We start from the raw sequence: 16,160 nt of genomic DNA, 5'->3' as shown, positions 1-16,160 counted from the left end.
GTGTAAAAATATAAAGTGATGTTTGTTTTATTGTGTGATTAATTGTTTGTTTAATGTTTTTATTAGTGTTGTTTAATTTAATTAGGGGATTAAAGAGAAAAAGGGTTTTCGGATTGGGCAGTCCAATAAGACAAGCCCAAACTAAAATTATCCGGTCCAGTCAAGTTCAGCCCAGGAGTATCTCAAACGACGTCGTTTGGGTCGTGCTTGATCTGGGCCGTTGATCTCAGAATGATCAACGGCCAAGATCACATACCCCGTACCCACGAACAGATCCGACCCGTTTTACCCAAACCAACTGTGACCCTTAGTAAGCTAAACGACATCGTTTCAGTTAAACCTTCAGATCCAGGCTGTTGATCGCGTTCAATCCAACGGCCAAGACACAATCATCCACCCCGTATAAAAAGCCTCATATCACACCCTACCCCCTATCCAAACCCCCCCTCTGCATTAGGTCATCCCTTCCACAGACCCAACCCCGGAACCCTAGAGCCGCCCCCCTTTCCCCTCACCAAAAACCAGACGGCATGGACGCCGGTGGCCCTCACCTTAACACCATAGATGTACCTCACCATCCTGAACCCAAATCCACCAGCCACTTAGCTCGAATCCCCTCCCACCTTCTCGAATCTTCATTTGAAGATTCGAGTCGGAACCTGACTTACACCGATTGACCCCAGTTTCACACCAGACAGTCCTCGGACCTCCCTCGTGACCAAACCATGCTTGGTTTGGTCCGAATCTAACCAGGGAAACATAAATCCCAGATCTGCTTTTAGGAGCCCTAGGGTTCCTCGTGACTGATCTGTGTCTTTTTGAGCCAAGTGATTAGGGTCTAATGGACCTTAATCGAAGTGTTTCTCATTTGAGAACACTTCTATTAAAGTCCGTTCAACCCTAAGAAAGATCAATTCGAATCCGAGCTAGGGTTTGCTAATTTTCAAGATTTCAGGTATTTTTGTGTTCTTTTCTATCAGTTCATGAGTCTTGTTGTAATTGAATGTTTGTTTATTGCCCCAAAATGTTAGTTGATTTTATTTCTGAATTGTTGGTCGACTGTGTCCTGTCCGCCTTGCCTGAACCTCTGTGTTTGATCGAGTCTTTCCTCTATTCACTGATAATGTGTATATGTGTATGTGCTGTGCAATCAATTGAAATTTAAATTTGACTGATTAATCGATTCCCCAGTACAATTTTTTGTTTAGTCAGTACAATTCGAATCATGTGTTTAATACTGTTAGATGTTCTGATCATGGCTTTCGATTGTACATGTTATGATTAGTATAGTCGAGTCGACATATGTCGTCAATTAATTTCAGTTGTTCGAATGGTAACAATTTGATCTATTGCCTGCTGGAACTTTGTTTGAATCAAAGTAAGAATCAAGTATGGCTACTTATAGTTGCTGTATTTGAATCTGAAAATGAAAAGATTGGATTGTTAGAAGCAATCTGAATTGGTGGCTTGTGCATTTGTGCACAGCATGTGCATAAAGGCCCATTTGAAATGAAAAATAACTTGACAGCATGTGCTGTCAGGGCATAGTCAGGCTGCCCACGCCCTGATTTAGTTCAGAAATAATAAACCATATCTAACTAAAGGCTGGCAGGGGAATATCATGGGAAGGGTTATATTTAAATAGTTGAGTGGAAACTGGAAAGAGAACAGACCACATGGAGGGGGGTTTTCTGATGGCTTTACAGGCTGTTCAAAATGACCTGAGTTTAGGATAAAAGGAAAAGAACTTCCATTAGTAAGGGGACTCAGACTGGATTCAGACTGATTTTTTGGAGACTGAATTTTGAAAAGAAAAAGGAAGACAAATTTTTAGACTGAACTCAGATTTTTCGAGACTTGATTGTTAGATAGATACAGACACATGCACAAGAGAGAAAAACACACAGAAAAATCAGAAACTGTTTCTTCCTATCGTTGTTTGGGCTTCATTTGTTTTCAGCCTTTTCAATCAATTCTGATTCTTTGAAGTTCCAATTGAGTTTATTGGTTGAGTGTTTTCATTGGTTTATTATTGGTTTTGGTCTGCCTGGAGTTCTGATTCTACTCCATTGTGTGCTGCTGTCATTTGACTACCTTTTCCTATCGGCTATAGTCACATTCTTGCACTCAAGCCTGTTCTGCTGTGTTGTTTTTGTTCTTGCTGCTGCTATTCTGTTCCTGCTGCTGGTAATTTTTCCTATCTTCCTCCTCTTCTCCTTTGCATTTTCAGCATTCCAGGTACACATTTCGAGTCTCACATTGGTGTAGCTGATTGTAAACAATGAAAAGCATGAATTGAAAGATCTGGAGAAATTATAATCATCTGTTTGCTTTACTTACAGCCCTTTTGTTATTAAGTTGTATAAATTTTAGTTTGTAGTTCAATAGGGAAGTACATTAGTAAGTTTGTATTTGATTGAAGCTTATGTTGATCTAAATATGCGATTCGTTTAATGGTATATAGGATGTAACCATAATTCATGGAATATGCAACCATTAGTATGATTGTTAATTCAAACTCGTTTTTCAGCATGTTGTGAATATATAGGGCGGACGGTTCCTTTTAATCTCGCAAAAAATACAATATAGTTTTTAGACTCTCGAGTTGCAATTTCATTAGGCATGTTTAAGATGAGTTTTGAATACCATAGGTAGCATCATTTAATAAGGAATTCTATTAATCCTGTTTAAATGAGTTAATTTAGATTTAGCTTAAGGAGTGTGCGGAGTAAGCGTAGCATTTCATCAATCTCGTATGTATTTCCTTTTATCAAATTAAAAGTATGTTCGATGAGATACAACGTTCTTCACCTTGTAATCAGATAATTAATAAGAAGTCAGGATTAGCTAAGCATGACATTTAATCAGCATACATTTTTCTTTCTTTCATTTTTTAGAGACGAACATAATAGAAATATAGTCACTTTAGGATATCCCTTCCAAAATAACGAGATGGGCCTCGCCGAATAAAGTGCAAATTGCGGGGCCCTCAATAACTAATCATAATAAATATTTAGAATTTGGGATGGGTTGTCTAGTGAATTTCCCCGCCTTTTCCAAAGACAATAACGCGTTAGACTCTTTAGGCACGGTTTAATTAAATTACATTCTTAAATTCGGGTGCACATTGATGTGACCCAAATCCAAATCTCAACGGAGTCAAAATGTGTCGACAACCACGAGTGCATTGATTGTGGCGTGATTCGAGATGCATTTTCACGACGTTGCAATTCTATAAAAATAAATGATAATAATAAAAGCGAGTTTAAACTTAATAAAGGCACGCGAGTCGTAACATGTATTTAAATCAGATATTTAGTCATTATAACAATTTAAGCGACCGTGCTAGAACCACGGGATTCGAGGGTGCCTAACACCTTCCCTCGGGTCAACAGAATTCCTTACTTAGAATTTCTGGTTCGCAGACTTCATTTGGAAAAGTCAAAAATTTCCTCGATTTGGGATTCAAGATAAACCGGTGACTTGGGACACCAAAAACCAAACCTTTCCCAAGTGGCGACTCTGAATTAAATAAATAATCCCATTTCGAATATTGTCACTTAAATTGGAAAAACTCCCTCGCGCGTTTTTACCCTTCGGGGTGGGCGCGCAAAAAGGAGGTGTGACACATGCACTCAAACTAGAAGATAGTGCTACCTCATCTAGATGAATGAGACTGGAGGGGGAGATTGATATGGTGTCCATCTCATTCAATTGATTTGGTAGCCAATTTTATTGACTTAGTTTGGTTTGGTAGCCAACCTTGTTGAATTAGTATAATTTGGTAGCCAATTTTATTAACTTGGTTTGGTTTGGTAGCTAACATTGTCGAAATTGTGAAAATGGTGTTTAAATTGTCAAATATTGTAGGTTTTAGAGAGTGAGGTTTTGGCTATAAAAGGAGAGTCTTAACTCTCATTTCTACACACCAACAAAGAAAGAAAAGAGAGAGAGCAAGGTATTCCATAAACTATAAGAAAATAGTTTGTGAAGAAAAATAGAGTGTGAGAGATATTGTAATGAGGTGTAAAAAGCAAAAGAGTGTTTATTTTTTTTGAGGGTGTAGTGATATTAGGAGTATTTTTACTCGTTACTACATAGTGTAAAATTCCTCGCTATAGTGATATCAGTTGCTCTTCTTGGCCGTGGTTTTTCCCTTATTCAGAAGAGTTTCCACGTAAAATTTTGGTGTCATTATTGCTGCATTTCTATTCTTGCTGATTTAACCATAACTTAGTGTTCCGCGTTTATCACTAATACCGTGAATACTATTTTTACGGGGTTTATTCCCAACATCAATGACCAGAGTTTCCATATGTGATTGAAGAGAGTTGAATTCTTCAGGTGGAGTGTGTTCTAATATTATGTCCCAGAGAAATCCAATAAGGTAAATAAGTCCTTCTCGGAGCCACGGTATTCGATCATCAAAGGTAACTTTCAAGCTGGCATCTCAGTTTTGCAGATCTTCCAGATCCTCTAGAAGAGCATCAATAAAATCAAGCATATATCTGGCATTCATTGTAGTCTCTGATCTTGATGACTTTGACCCTATCAAGATACTCAGATAAATTTGTCTCACTTCTGGCCTTAAAGGACTTATCCTTTGCAGCAATTTAAAGAAATTTAAAGAACTCGCAATCCATATTACAGGACAACCCTAAGAAACATAGGTGTGCTGCAGTGTAAGCTACATCCTCAGCATGGATGAAGAAATCCTTCATGCTATCATGTTCAATGCAACGCTTTGCAGTTAAGCTGAAGAATACTCGTAGATATTGAAGCTTCTTTTTAAGCACAGATGCGGGAGGAACTTTGTAGAGATCCAATTTATCAACTCGTATAACGGGCGCACTGTTGGGGTGAGACGCTATACAATCAAGCAAAGCTTCGACAAACCACACCATCTTCATAGTGATTGGGCTGGATGATCTTGATGGCTTTGAAGCTTTGAGTCGCCCAGCAATATTCTCAGGTTTAATGATTTTCAGCACCTCTGAAATCATTCGGCTAGTTGATCTTGACCCCTTTGAAGCTTTGAGTCGCTCAGAAATATTCTCCAGTTTAATCATTTTCAGCACCCCTTTAATCATACTGATGGTGTAACTCTTCCGGCCACGATCACTCATTTGAGAACATATCTCAGAAAAGCCAGCATGAGCTTCTAGAAATAGGGGCCTAAGTTGTGCAGATATACCATTCTCAGGGTGAAGCTCTTCCGGATTCTTGAGAAATACAACTACATGTGTTAGGTTCTTTGTAGCATCCTCCAATTGATTAATCGTCAAACTACCTGAATGCTGGTGCTTCGCAAGGTTTAAGGCACATATGACATCGTGACATTCCTCGGCCATCGCCTTTCCACCTTTTCAGTTTCCTCTAATTGTTAAATAAGTCCTGCAAGTAATAAATCAATATCTTCAGAGCAGCCTGACACAAACATATTTCATGCATTTCATTAATTCCACAACCCAATAAACAACAAATAATCCATTGTTTCTAAGAATATCAGTTATCTTAGTTTGCTCTTTGCACTTCTCCAATGACCTTACAGTATTTGAGGGTCTATCGGAAACAGCCTCTCTACTCCTCCGGAGAGTACACACTAACCTCCCCAAACCCCACTTGTGGGATTTATTGTTGTTGTTGACCTTACGGTATTTGACTTTATAAGGAAGGTAATGATACAATATTTTGAAAGGAAAGAAGAGGAAGGCTAGAGAAAGGAAAATGTTTAATTTACAGCTAGTCAAAAGTGTGATTCAAAACCCCAATAATGCCAAACACCTTTGTCAAGTGATTGAAGTCTTCAAACCCCAAGAAACGAAAACCAGCTACTCCTGCAACTAACAAAGCAAAAGGAGGGAAACTACTTAAGTACTTTCAGTTTTTTTTTTAAGATCTTCTTCCATTTTGGTGGGGGATAAACTATTTAAGATCACAGAGAAAAGGGAGAGTTCATTACCCACGAGAAGAGCTCAGTTCATAAGAAGTGAGGAAGACTTGATCTATGGTCCGCGTTTGCCTAATCTCTTATAGCTCTGAAATGGTTTTTTGTTCATTTATTACACAGTATGTACTGACTGATTTCATTGATCTACAATGGCCAAATTATTGACAGACTAATTGGTCATTCTTATCCTCCTACTAGTCCCCCAAGCCTAACCATAACATCAGAGAAAAAATTCAAAGAGAAAACTCATACCCCTTTTAAGAATAAGCACTAGAAATTCAATAAAAATAAATGTCAAGAAACTTTGAGGTAGATAAGAAAATTAAAGGCTTCAAGAAAGAAAATTAGGTATGAACCAGCAAGTTAGCTCCTATATATGAAGTCAACTTTCCTTTGGGAGAGGGAAAAAAAAGAAAGAAAGTCAACTTCCCTGATTCTGCTTCTTTTTGTTTCTTCAACTGCTAATTATAAGCTTCTCCTCATATCTGTTCCTTTCCCAGACAGTGCACCAAAAGCAGAGAGACAGAATCAAAATGCAGAGAACAGAGCACCAAAATGCAGAGAGATAGAGCATACAAACACTAACACACGAAAGTAATGTCATGGGTTGCTTTCCGGCCACACCCCATGACCCCTTTGATGTGCCCCATGGCGTCGTGGCAAGCCTCCCAACGCCCAGTGTCATGGTCGGCCCCGTGGTCTCGACAACGGCAAATGACAAGCGCGCATGTGCCTCTGTCGCCCCACCGATAGCCCTCGCCAGTGCCCAGCGACTGGCAGATGCCAACAGTGCCGCGCGCACAAACAATGTTGCGTGCGCAGACAACGCCATGCGCACAGATCCTGATGCCTCACCAGTGCCCAGCCATAGGTAGACTCCAACAGCGCCCCGTGCACCAACAATGTCACGTGCGCAGACCCTGATACCGAGTGACAGCGCCCAGTCGCAAGAAGATGCAAATAGTGTTGTGCGCGCCAACAGCACCACGTGCGCAGATGCTGACGCGAAAGACAAAGTTGCTACTAACGGACTTGCTTCTACCTTGTAGAAAACTAAGTCCTTTTTCATTGTAAATATAGAGTAATTTCATTTCATTTACTTTCAGTGTGCTCCTACAGCTTAGATAGGTTAACTCATGTAACTTTTGTTTATTTTCTTAAGCATTATTAGGGGGATCAAGCAATGAAACATTCAAGCAAACAAACATTTCTCTGTACTGGTGTCTCTCCCCCCGATACCGCGTAGCCTTTTGTAATAGCTTTTATTCATTAATGCAATCAAGATTTTATTCTCAATTCTCATTTAAGTTTTCTCAATTGCTCATGACATTGGTTTTCCCATACGACACTGACAATCTAGTTTATCGTACGGAGGGGTCCTCAGTTGGCGGACAACAACCGCACTGACATTGGTTGCTTAGCTTTACGTCGTCTTCCAAAGAACCTTAGGAAGGCGCCGCGTAACGGTTGGTATCAAAGCCTAGGCTCGACATCGGTTGAGGGACCATAGTGAATCATGGGGTTCGCATTGCGGCCCTTGAAGAGACTGTTGATGCATTACGACCCATCGTGGATATGGTGCATAAACTAAGAACTAGCCTAGTGCAAAGGTTGGACTACCTAGACCGTAGAATGTGGCAGGTCGAAGTTGACATAGAAAACATCAGTCGCGACTCTGAAGGAGATCAACAAACGACATCCTTAGAGGTAGCCGAAATATATGGAAAATTCAAGGACCTCTAACAGGAGCGCGCAGAGGATTTAGCCCATAGAGAAAAAGAGATAGACAGGGTGACTGCCATGCAACAAGCCATAGATAACCTGACAGACCAACTCTATGTTGTCAATGCTGCCCTACATAGCCTACTTTGAGAAGGCGAAAACCAAATCAGGGGTTCTGTGAACCTCGCCCCCGTGCCACAAAAGCTGAAAATTCTGGAGCCAAAGCCATGCAACGGAGCTTAGGATGCTAAAGAAGTGGGGAACTTCATCTTCGACATCGAACAATACTTCGATATCATGGGCGAGTTGGAAGAAGCCAAAAAGGTAGCAACTGCTCCCATGTATCTTTAGGGTGATGCTAAACTCTGGTGGCGAGTGAAATACGAAACCATCAGGGCCAGGGAAGATACTCTCAAGACATGGGCAGAACTAAAGGCAGCCATACGTCTGCAGTTCTTCCCTGAAAACGTTGAATACAATGCAAAGAGAAAGGTATAAGAGCTTCACCAGACCAGGTCAGTGCGGGATTACGTGCAGGAATTCTCTGCGCTCATGCTAAACATTCGATATATGGGGGACAAAGACAAACTCTTTGCATTCATAGAAGGTTCGAAACATCATGCCCGTATGGAGCTGCAAAGACAAAAGGTAGATACTCTGCCCAAGGCGATCCAAGTTGCGAAACACCTTGGGGATTATCATATGGAAACTGAGAAGGATAGGCCCCAGCCGCCTGTCCGAGGGGGATACAATGGGAGCCAGCCTAGCAATGGTGGCCTTAGCAGAAGTGAAGGAGATCGAAGTGCAACCAAATCTAAGACTCGTTCTCTAAGTAGCGACAATGCTGCATCGGTCAACAACAATCAAGGGAGGAAGCCCCCTTCAGAATGTGGTCATTGTGGTGGGCCACATTGGAATAATGAATGGCCACATACACTGATCAACGCTCATCAAACTGTTGAGGAGGGGTCAGATGACGACTCAGACGAGGCAGAATAAGTAGGTGCCTTCAATGCAATTGTTGGCTCTATCTTTGTTACCTTAGTAGGAACCAGTGCTAGTATCCCTAAGAAGGACTCATGCCCAATCGCCAAGAAAGGGAAAAAGAATGCGTATGAGAGGCCTCCTCCTACACAAGAGATGACCTTAATGTTCGTCGAAATAAAAGTAAACAACAAACCCATTCAAGCAATGATAGACACGGGTGCTACCCATAACTACTTAGCCACGAATCAGGTAAAGCGCCTCGACCTAGTTGTGCAAAAGAGTAAGGGTCGTGTCAAGGCTAGCACCTTACCACCCTAACTAATGAGTGGAATAGCCAAAGAAGTGCCTATGAAGCTTGGACCTTACAAAGGAAGATTCAACCTACATGTCACAATCATAGATGACTGCGAACTGATAGTGGGATTGGAATTCTTGAGGCAAACCAACACCATATCCGTACCATATGCCAATATGCTCCTGATGATAGGAGAAAATGGGGCCAAACCCCGCACCATACCTTGCATGCCCATAAAGATGACCACTGAAAACATCTCGGCCATGTAGTCGAAGAAGGGAGTTAAAAGACATGAACCTATGGTTTCAGCTACCCTCAACAATAAGAATCAAAAATCATATCATCGTCCTCAAATGACTGATAATGCTCCTTAGTGTGTGAAGACTTGGAAACAGCCTCTCTACCCTTCGGGGTAGAGGTAAGGTCTGCGTACATATTACCCTCCCCAGACCCCACTTGTGGGATTATATTGGGTCGTTGTTGTTGTTGTTGTTGTAGTGTGTGAAGACTTGTCAAGCATGCCAGAAGTACAAGTTAGACCGCTCGGCACAAGCGGGACTCTTGGAGCCATTACCTATCCCAAAAAGACATTGGGGAAGCATTTTCCTGAATTTCATCACAGGATTATCGAAGGTCGGAGATCTTGCAACTATCTTGGTTGTGGTAGACCGGGTTTCCAAGTATGCCACCTTTATAGCAGCCCCACAAAATATATCAGCAGAAGATACAACTCGACTTTTCTTCTCTCATATTGTCAAATATTGGGGCCTGCCCCAAGACATCGTAAGTGATCGCGACTCACGCTTCACCAGAAACTTTTGGACCCAGCTCTTTAGGTGCCCCGGGTCAAAATTGAGTCACAACTCAAGCTTTCATCAACAATTTGATGGCCAGAAAAAATGGTTCAATGACATGCTGGAGGAATATCTCCGCCACTTTGCAACCGGATCATAGAAGAATTGACTGAAGCTTCTGGATGCTGCTCAACTGTGTTTCAATTTACAAAAGAGCTCTAGTACAAACAAAAATGCTTTTGAAATTGTTACCGGACATCAGTTGCTACTCCCACAAGCTGTGAATGCACCAAACATATCAAAATCTCCTCGAGCTACCAGCTTCTCGAGAGAATAGGAACAAAATTTGGAGATATTGCGGAGCTATCTTGTCAAAGCCCAAGAGCGGGCGAAGAGGTATGCCAATCAAAATCTTCGCTTTGTCCAACACCAAGCAAGAGACAAAGTGATGCTAAGAATCCCAAAGCGGTACTTATTTGCGGAGAGGACCCATGACCCTTGCTATTGCAAAAATACATCAGGCCCTTGTTCTTTGAAAGATGCATTGAAAAAGCCACATACTAGGTTAACATCCCAGCCTGGTGGAAGATCCATCCAGTCTTCCATGTCAACTGCCTGAAATATTTTCGGAAAGACATGAAACATTATTTACAAAGCCAACTCACAAGACAGAGGGGAACATACCTCCCAGCCGAAAAGAGCCTAATCAATCATCACCTTGCAGGTAAGGCTCCGAGGACGTCGCCAACTCAGGTGGGGAGAATGTTATGGGCTGCTTTCCAGCCACGCCCCATGACCCCTTGGACGCACCCTATGACATCCTGGTAAGCCTCCCAACGTCCAACGCCATGGTCGGCCCGTGGTCTCGACAGCACTAAGTGACAAGCACGCATGTGCCTCTATCGCCCCACCGATAGCCTCCTCCAGCGCCCAGCGTCTGGCAGATGCCAACAGTGCCGCGTGCACAGATCATGATGATGCCAATAGCGCTGCACGCGTAGATCCTGATGCCTCGCCAGTGCCCAACCGCAGACCCGTATGCCAAGTGTCAGCACTCAGCCGCAGGCATATGCAAATAGTTTCGTGCGCGCCGACAACACCGCATGCGAAGACCTTGGCGTGAAAGACAAAGTTACTGCCAACAGACTTGTTTCTACCTTGTAGAAAACTAAGTCATTTTTTATTGTACATATAGAGTAGATTCATTTAATTTATTTTCAATGTGCTCCTACAGCTAAGATAGGTCAACTCATGTAACTTTAGTTTATTTTTTTTTTAGCATTATTAGGGAATGAAGCAGTCAAAAATTCTAGCAAGCAAATATTTTTCTATATTGTTGTCTCTCCCTCTCGACACCACGTAGCCTTTTGTAATAGCTTTCATTTATTAATGCAATCAAGATTTCATTCTCAATTCTCATTTCAGTTTTCTCAATTGCTCATGTTATGGGTTTTCCTGTACGACACTGACAATCTCGTCTAGCGTACGGAGGGGACCTCAGTTGGCGAACTATAACCGCACTGACATCGATTGATTAGCCTTACGTCGCCCTTCCAAAGAACCTCAGGAAGGCGCCGCATAACAGCAATAATTACCTCAAACCCCGCTGGCATATGAAGATGCAATTTTAAAGCAACTCAACATCTCTATCAATTCCTAATAACATTTGTGCTCACAAGAATGAACAAGTCTATACTGCAAGTCTGCAATACATACGATAAACAGACTCTTCATTTCACTTAAATCAAAAAAAAGTTGAAAAAGAAATATACAATCGTGGAAATTAATTCCAACCCATTACACTATATTTTATACCAAAAAAGAATATTCTTTTATTTTCTTTTCTCTTTTCTATATTATATTTTTTTTTATTTAAATTTTATTTTTTTATTTTTTAAGACAAGTCCTTTCTTTTTTTCTTTTTTACATATTCATCCCATATAATTCATATTTCTTTCTTATATAAAAATTTAATATAAATTATTTTATACCGTAAATTTTTAAATAAATACAAATTGTAAGAAAATATTATACATTATATATATTAACTGATAATTCAAAAAGTAAAATCATTTGCAAAATATAATTGAATAAATATTACATTATGGTAAAATTTATTTTAATTTCTACCTAAATATTCAACTTTCAGGATTAGTATATTGCTCTCATAAATGCTCTATTAATGCATTACGAAGTACAAAATAAGCATCTTTGTCCTTAATTTTTTTTGTGTCGAGCTAAAAATTGTTCAAATTGGTGATTTTCATCTGCCACCATTTTTACTGGTGGAGTTGGACCTTCCCAAGCATCTTGAATTGGTGTATTAAGATCACACTCATCCTCGATTATCATGTTGTGTTTATATATATATATCATATAGTACTTCTTTTCTCCAGAAATGTGACGGTCCACCAATAATTGCAAAACGAGATTGTAAAACTCCGAATGCATGTTCAACATCTTTTCGACATGATTCTTGTTTCATTACAAAATATTTCTTTTTTCGAGAACGTGGCTCACGAATAGTTTGTACAATAGTAGACCATTTTGGATATATATATTGCTAGCTAAATAATAACTCACATCATATTCTTTTCCTTGAATAACATAATGGGCGGGAGGAGCAATACCTTTAGCAAGATTGAAAAACAAATGTGACGAATCTAAAACATTAATGTTATTATTGGTTCCAGGCATACCAAAATATGCATGCCATATTCAAAGGTCATAATCAGTTACAACTTCAAGAATAATTGTTGGGGATCTACTACGACATGCATATTGTCCAACCCATGTTGTTGGGCAATTCTTCCATCTCCAATGCATGCAATCTAGACTACCTATCATTCCTTGAAAACCATGCTGCTCACTGATATGAAGAAGCCTTGCCACATCGTTAGTTGTTGGTACTCTCAAATACTGCTCGCCAAAAACATCTACGATAGGTCGACAAAATCTCTTCATGATTTCAATTGCAGTTGACTCTCGAGTTCTCACATATTCATCAGTGGCATCCGCTGGCAAACCACATGCCAACATTCTAAATATAGTTGTAATTTTTTGTAGAGTAAAAAAATCCAAATCTACCCATTGCATCAGCGCGTTGTTTGAAGTACGTATCATAAGCTTTAATTGCAGCAACCATACGAAGGAACAAAATTTCGGAACATCCAATATCGACGACGAAATGTACCATAATTAAATCATGGATTATCTGAAAAATAATAGAGAAATAAATTATTATCAGCTGTTTCAGGATCTCAATTGATTACCAAATGATCTGGAACGGAGCCAATTTTGAAATCTTCTTTATTTTGATATTATTGCAAATGCTACAACATATAGTTGTTCATACAAATATTTTGTAAGATTACTTGATGCTCTTCTGCAATAGTATCATCTAAATTTAAAGATGATGATAATGAAAAGGAATTTTCATCATTATTATTAGATGAACCTACATTATAGAAATTCATTTTCAAAAGACAAATAAGAATATTTGATTTAGTTTTAAAAAGAATTGGAAATCCTGAGTTATTTTTCTAAATGATGTTCATTTTATTAGATTGAAAAATGTGTAAAGATATTTTACCTAAAGATAAATTTGAAATAAGGATGAAATTCATCTGACGGTTGAGATCAAGATAAATTCTATCATATTATTATCCGGTCAATAATTGTGTCTACTTTATCTCTACACAATGAAGAATATGTAGAAATATTTTACCTAAAGATAAATTTGAGATAAGGATGACATCCATCCGACGGTTGAGATTATGATGAAAACCATCCAACGGTTGATTCCGGTCAATAATTGTGTCTAGTTTATCTCTACACATTGAAAAATGTGTAAAGACATATACCTAAAGATAAATTTTAGATAACGATGAAATCTACCCGACAATTGAGATTAGAATAAAATCTAAGTATGTATTATGTCAATTTTTGGCTCTACTTATATCTATATATATTAAAGTGCAAACATACTATCACACCTCCTTTTTACTTACACCCCGTAAAGAGTATAAATTCAAGGGAGTTTTTCCAATTGAAGGACAATCGAAACAAGATTTGTTTAAAGATTCAGAGTCGCCACTTGGGAGGTTTATGGTTTCCCAAGTCACCAGTTTAAAATCCCGAATCGAGGAAATTGACTCTATTTACGGTCTGCGAACACAAAAATCCGGGTAAGGAATCTGTTAACCCGGGAGAATGTATTAAGCATTCCCGAGTTTCGTGGTTCTATCACGGTCGCTTTGATCATACTTGGCTTATTAAAATTGTTTAATTATTGAGTTTAGATCCTATGTGCTTTTATCTATTAACCCCTTTTAAATCACTTGATTATTCGTAGTTAAAGAATTGAGTTACGCGTACGTATACTCTTTTCCTTTGGTGCGTCAAAAATCATGTCACGTGAACGTGTCCATAATCAATAACGCTTTGTTTATTAAGAAAGTTTTGCCGAAGTCACGCGAACGTATACTCCGATTTATTTTTAAAGAAAACGTAACCATGTCACGCAGACGTGTCCACAATCACGATAATATTTAAAACGACCCTAAAGGTTTCTCTATGAATATTTAATATTTGAAGGCCATAAAAATTCGACTAGATGGCATGCCTGGTTACGAAGGGTTCAAGTTAATGAAGTGGGGACCGTGCACTTTGAGATTTTATTTGGCACGACACATTTTTGATTCCAATTTTAAAGGGAATGCAAAATTAATCCTTGAAGGACATGAACTATATCCCATTCCCATATGGTGCGCCTCACGTATAGATTCTTGATTTGAAACTATGAGGCCTCAAACTATTACTATTATTTAGGAAGGCATGCTTCGATTATGAAGGAATCGTTCTGGAATCATGTAATTTTGAGCTGATGCCTGTGTGGATATCATATCCATTGGCTTTCAAGCCTTTGGACTGAGCCTATTATGAACGAGATTGGCAGCATCGGTCAACTGAAGACTGGGCTCAACTCGGTCTAGGGGCTGAACTGCACGCACCCACTCAGAACTGGGCTATGAGTCCAGGCCCAAGTGAGATGCAATGTACTATATGTGTCAATGACACAACACTGATGGAGAGATCTGGGCTCCAGACTAAGCCCATAGATAGAAGAGATCCAAACGCCATAGCCCAACACCAATACTTAGAATTATAGGCCTTTAAGCATTTCCACAAAGTAAAACAATAAGAGGCAAACAATAAGTTTAAAAATTAGATCATATATCTATTTGAAAGCCTTTATGAATTTATACATGAGTCAAGTAAGGCTAGGTAACAAACTGAAGTACTGATACTCAAAAAGGCTAATGGATGGACAATAGAATACAACCAGATTTGCTGAGGAAAAAAAAATAAAAGAACTATTTTGAGGGATGCTGAAACACTGCTAGAGAAAACATTTCCAAAGTTTGACGAATTTCAGCTAAATCAGGTCAAACAAGAGTCCAAACATCATTCAAAAGAAAAACAACATATTCAGGCCTTGTAACGAAGTACCAGACTAAAACATGAACGAAATATACAGAGTCAAGCTAAACATATGGACAAAATACAACACATTCGAACAATTACTCGACTGTAGAAAGCTAGCTTTTGCCATTTTCTTTTCGACTTGGTTACATGGCTCACATTTGCACTTCATATGATAATCGAGAGTCGATACATACCTGGGAATAAAGAGAAACAACAGAAGGGAAGAAATCAGTAGCCAACAACAGCAAAGAAGCAATGGAACAGTGATAGAGTCAGCCAATTAGACCCAATGAATTCAAGCTGAAACCCCAAACTATACAGTATTCCATATGATCAAACTCAAACCCAGCTTTCAAACCCAAAATGATGTGTAAAAATCCCAAAAACTCATTTCAGTCAAACAATAAACCAACAGAAATCAAACCCAAACTTTAAGACTCGAACTCAATCCATTTCAACCCCAAATAAAGCAAAACTGCCTCAGGAATTGAAAGCCTCAGGGTTTCAAAGCAGGAAGTTCAATGGAAAGTGTTTTTATATTTTTTTCACTGTTTATGATTTTTCTGAGCTTTTCTCCTTTTAAGCTCTTAGGTCTTGCCTTGAAAGGCAAGAAATGATGCCTTTATAGGCAAGAAACCAGGGCAGCCTTAAGGGTTCAACTTTTTATTTTAGTCCTTTTCTAATTTTTGTTTTTGCTTAGGGAACCTTAGTTAACTCTCAGAATTTCAAAACAGTCCCCAACCCAGCTTCTTAGGAAGCTTCCTATTCTGTTACACCAAAGATTCCCTAAGTTAGTTACCCAAAATACCCCTTTAGCCCCTGTTAATTAACTAGAAAACCCAAACGGGTCGAACTGATCCAAGCCGGGCCTTCAAAAACTCGGGTCAGTCCCTTTCTTTGGGGCCCAGGTCCAAATTAGAAGTCC

General features: G+C 39.4%; 1 pseudogene; it reads right to left on the bottom strand.

Annotated features, from left to right (window-relative positions):
• Window positions 1-11,965: 11,965 nt before the first annotated feature.
• LOC104231159 (uncharacterized) lies at window positions 11,966-15,362 on the bottom strand (annotated as a pseudogene).
• Window positions 15,363-16,160: the final 798 nt, after the last annotated feature.

The sequence above is a fragment of the Nicotiana sylvestris genome, chromosome 10 (genome assembly GCF_000393655.2).
Source record: "Nicotiana sylvestris chromosome 10, ASM39365v2, whole genome shotgun sequence".
NCBI classification, from domain to species: Eukaryota; Viridiplantae; Streptophyta; class Magnoliopsida; order Solanales; family Solanaceae; genus Nicotiana; species Nicotiana sylvestris.
The sequence above is the reverse complement of the archived record's forward strand: the minus strand, read 5'-3'. Positions and strand labels throughout refer to the sequence as shown.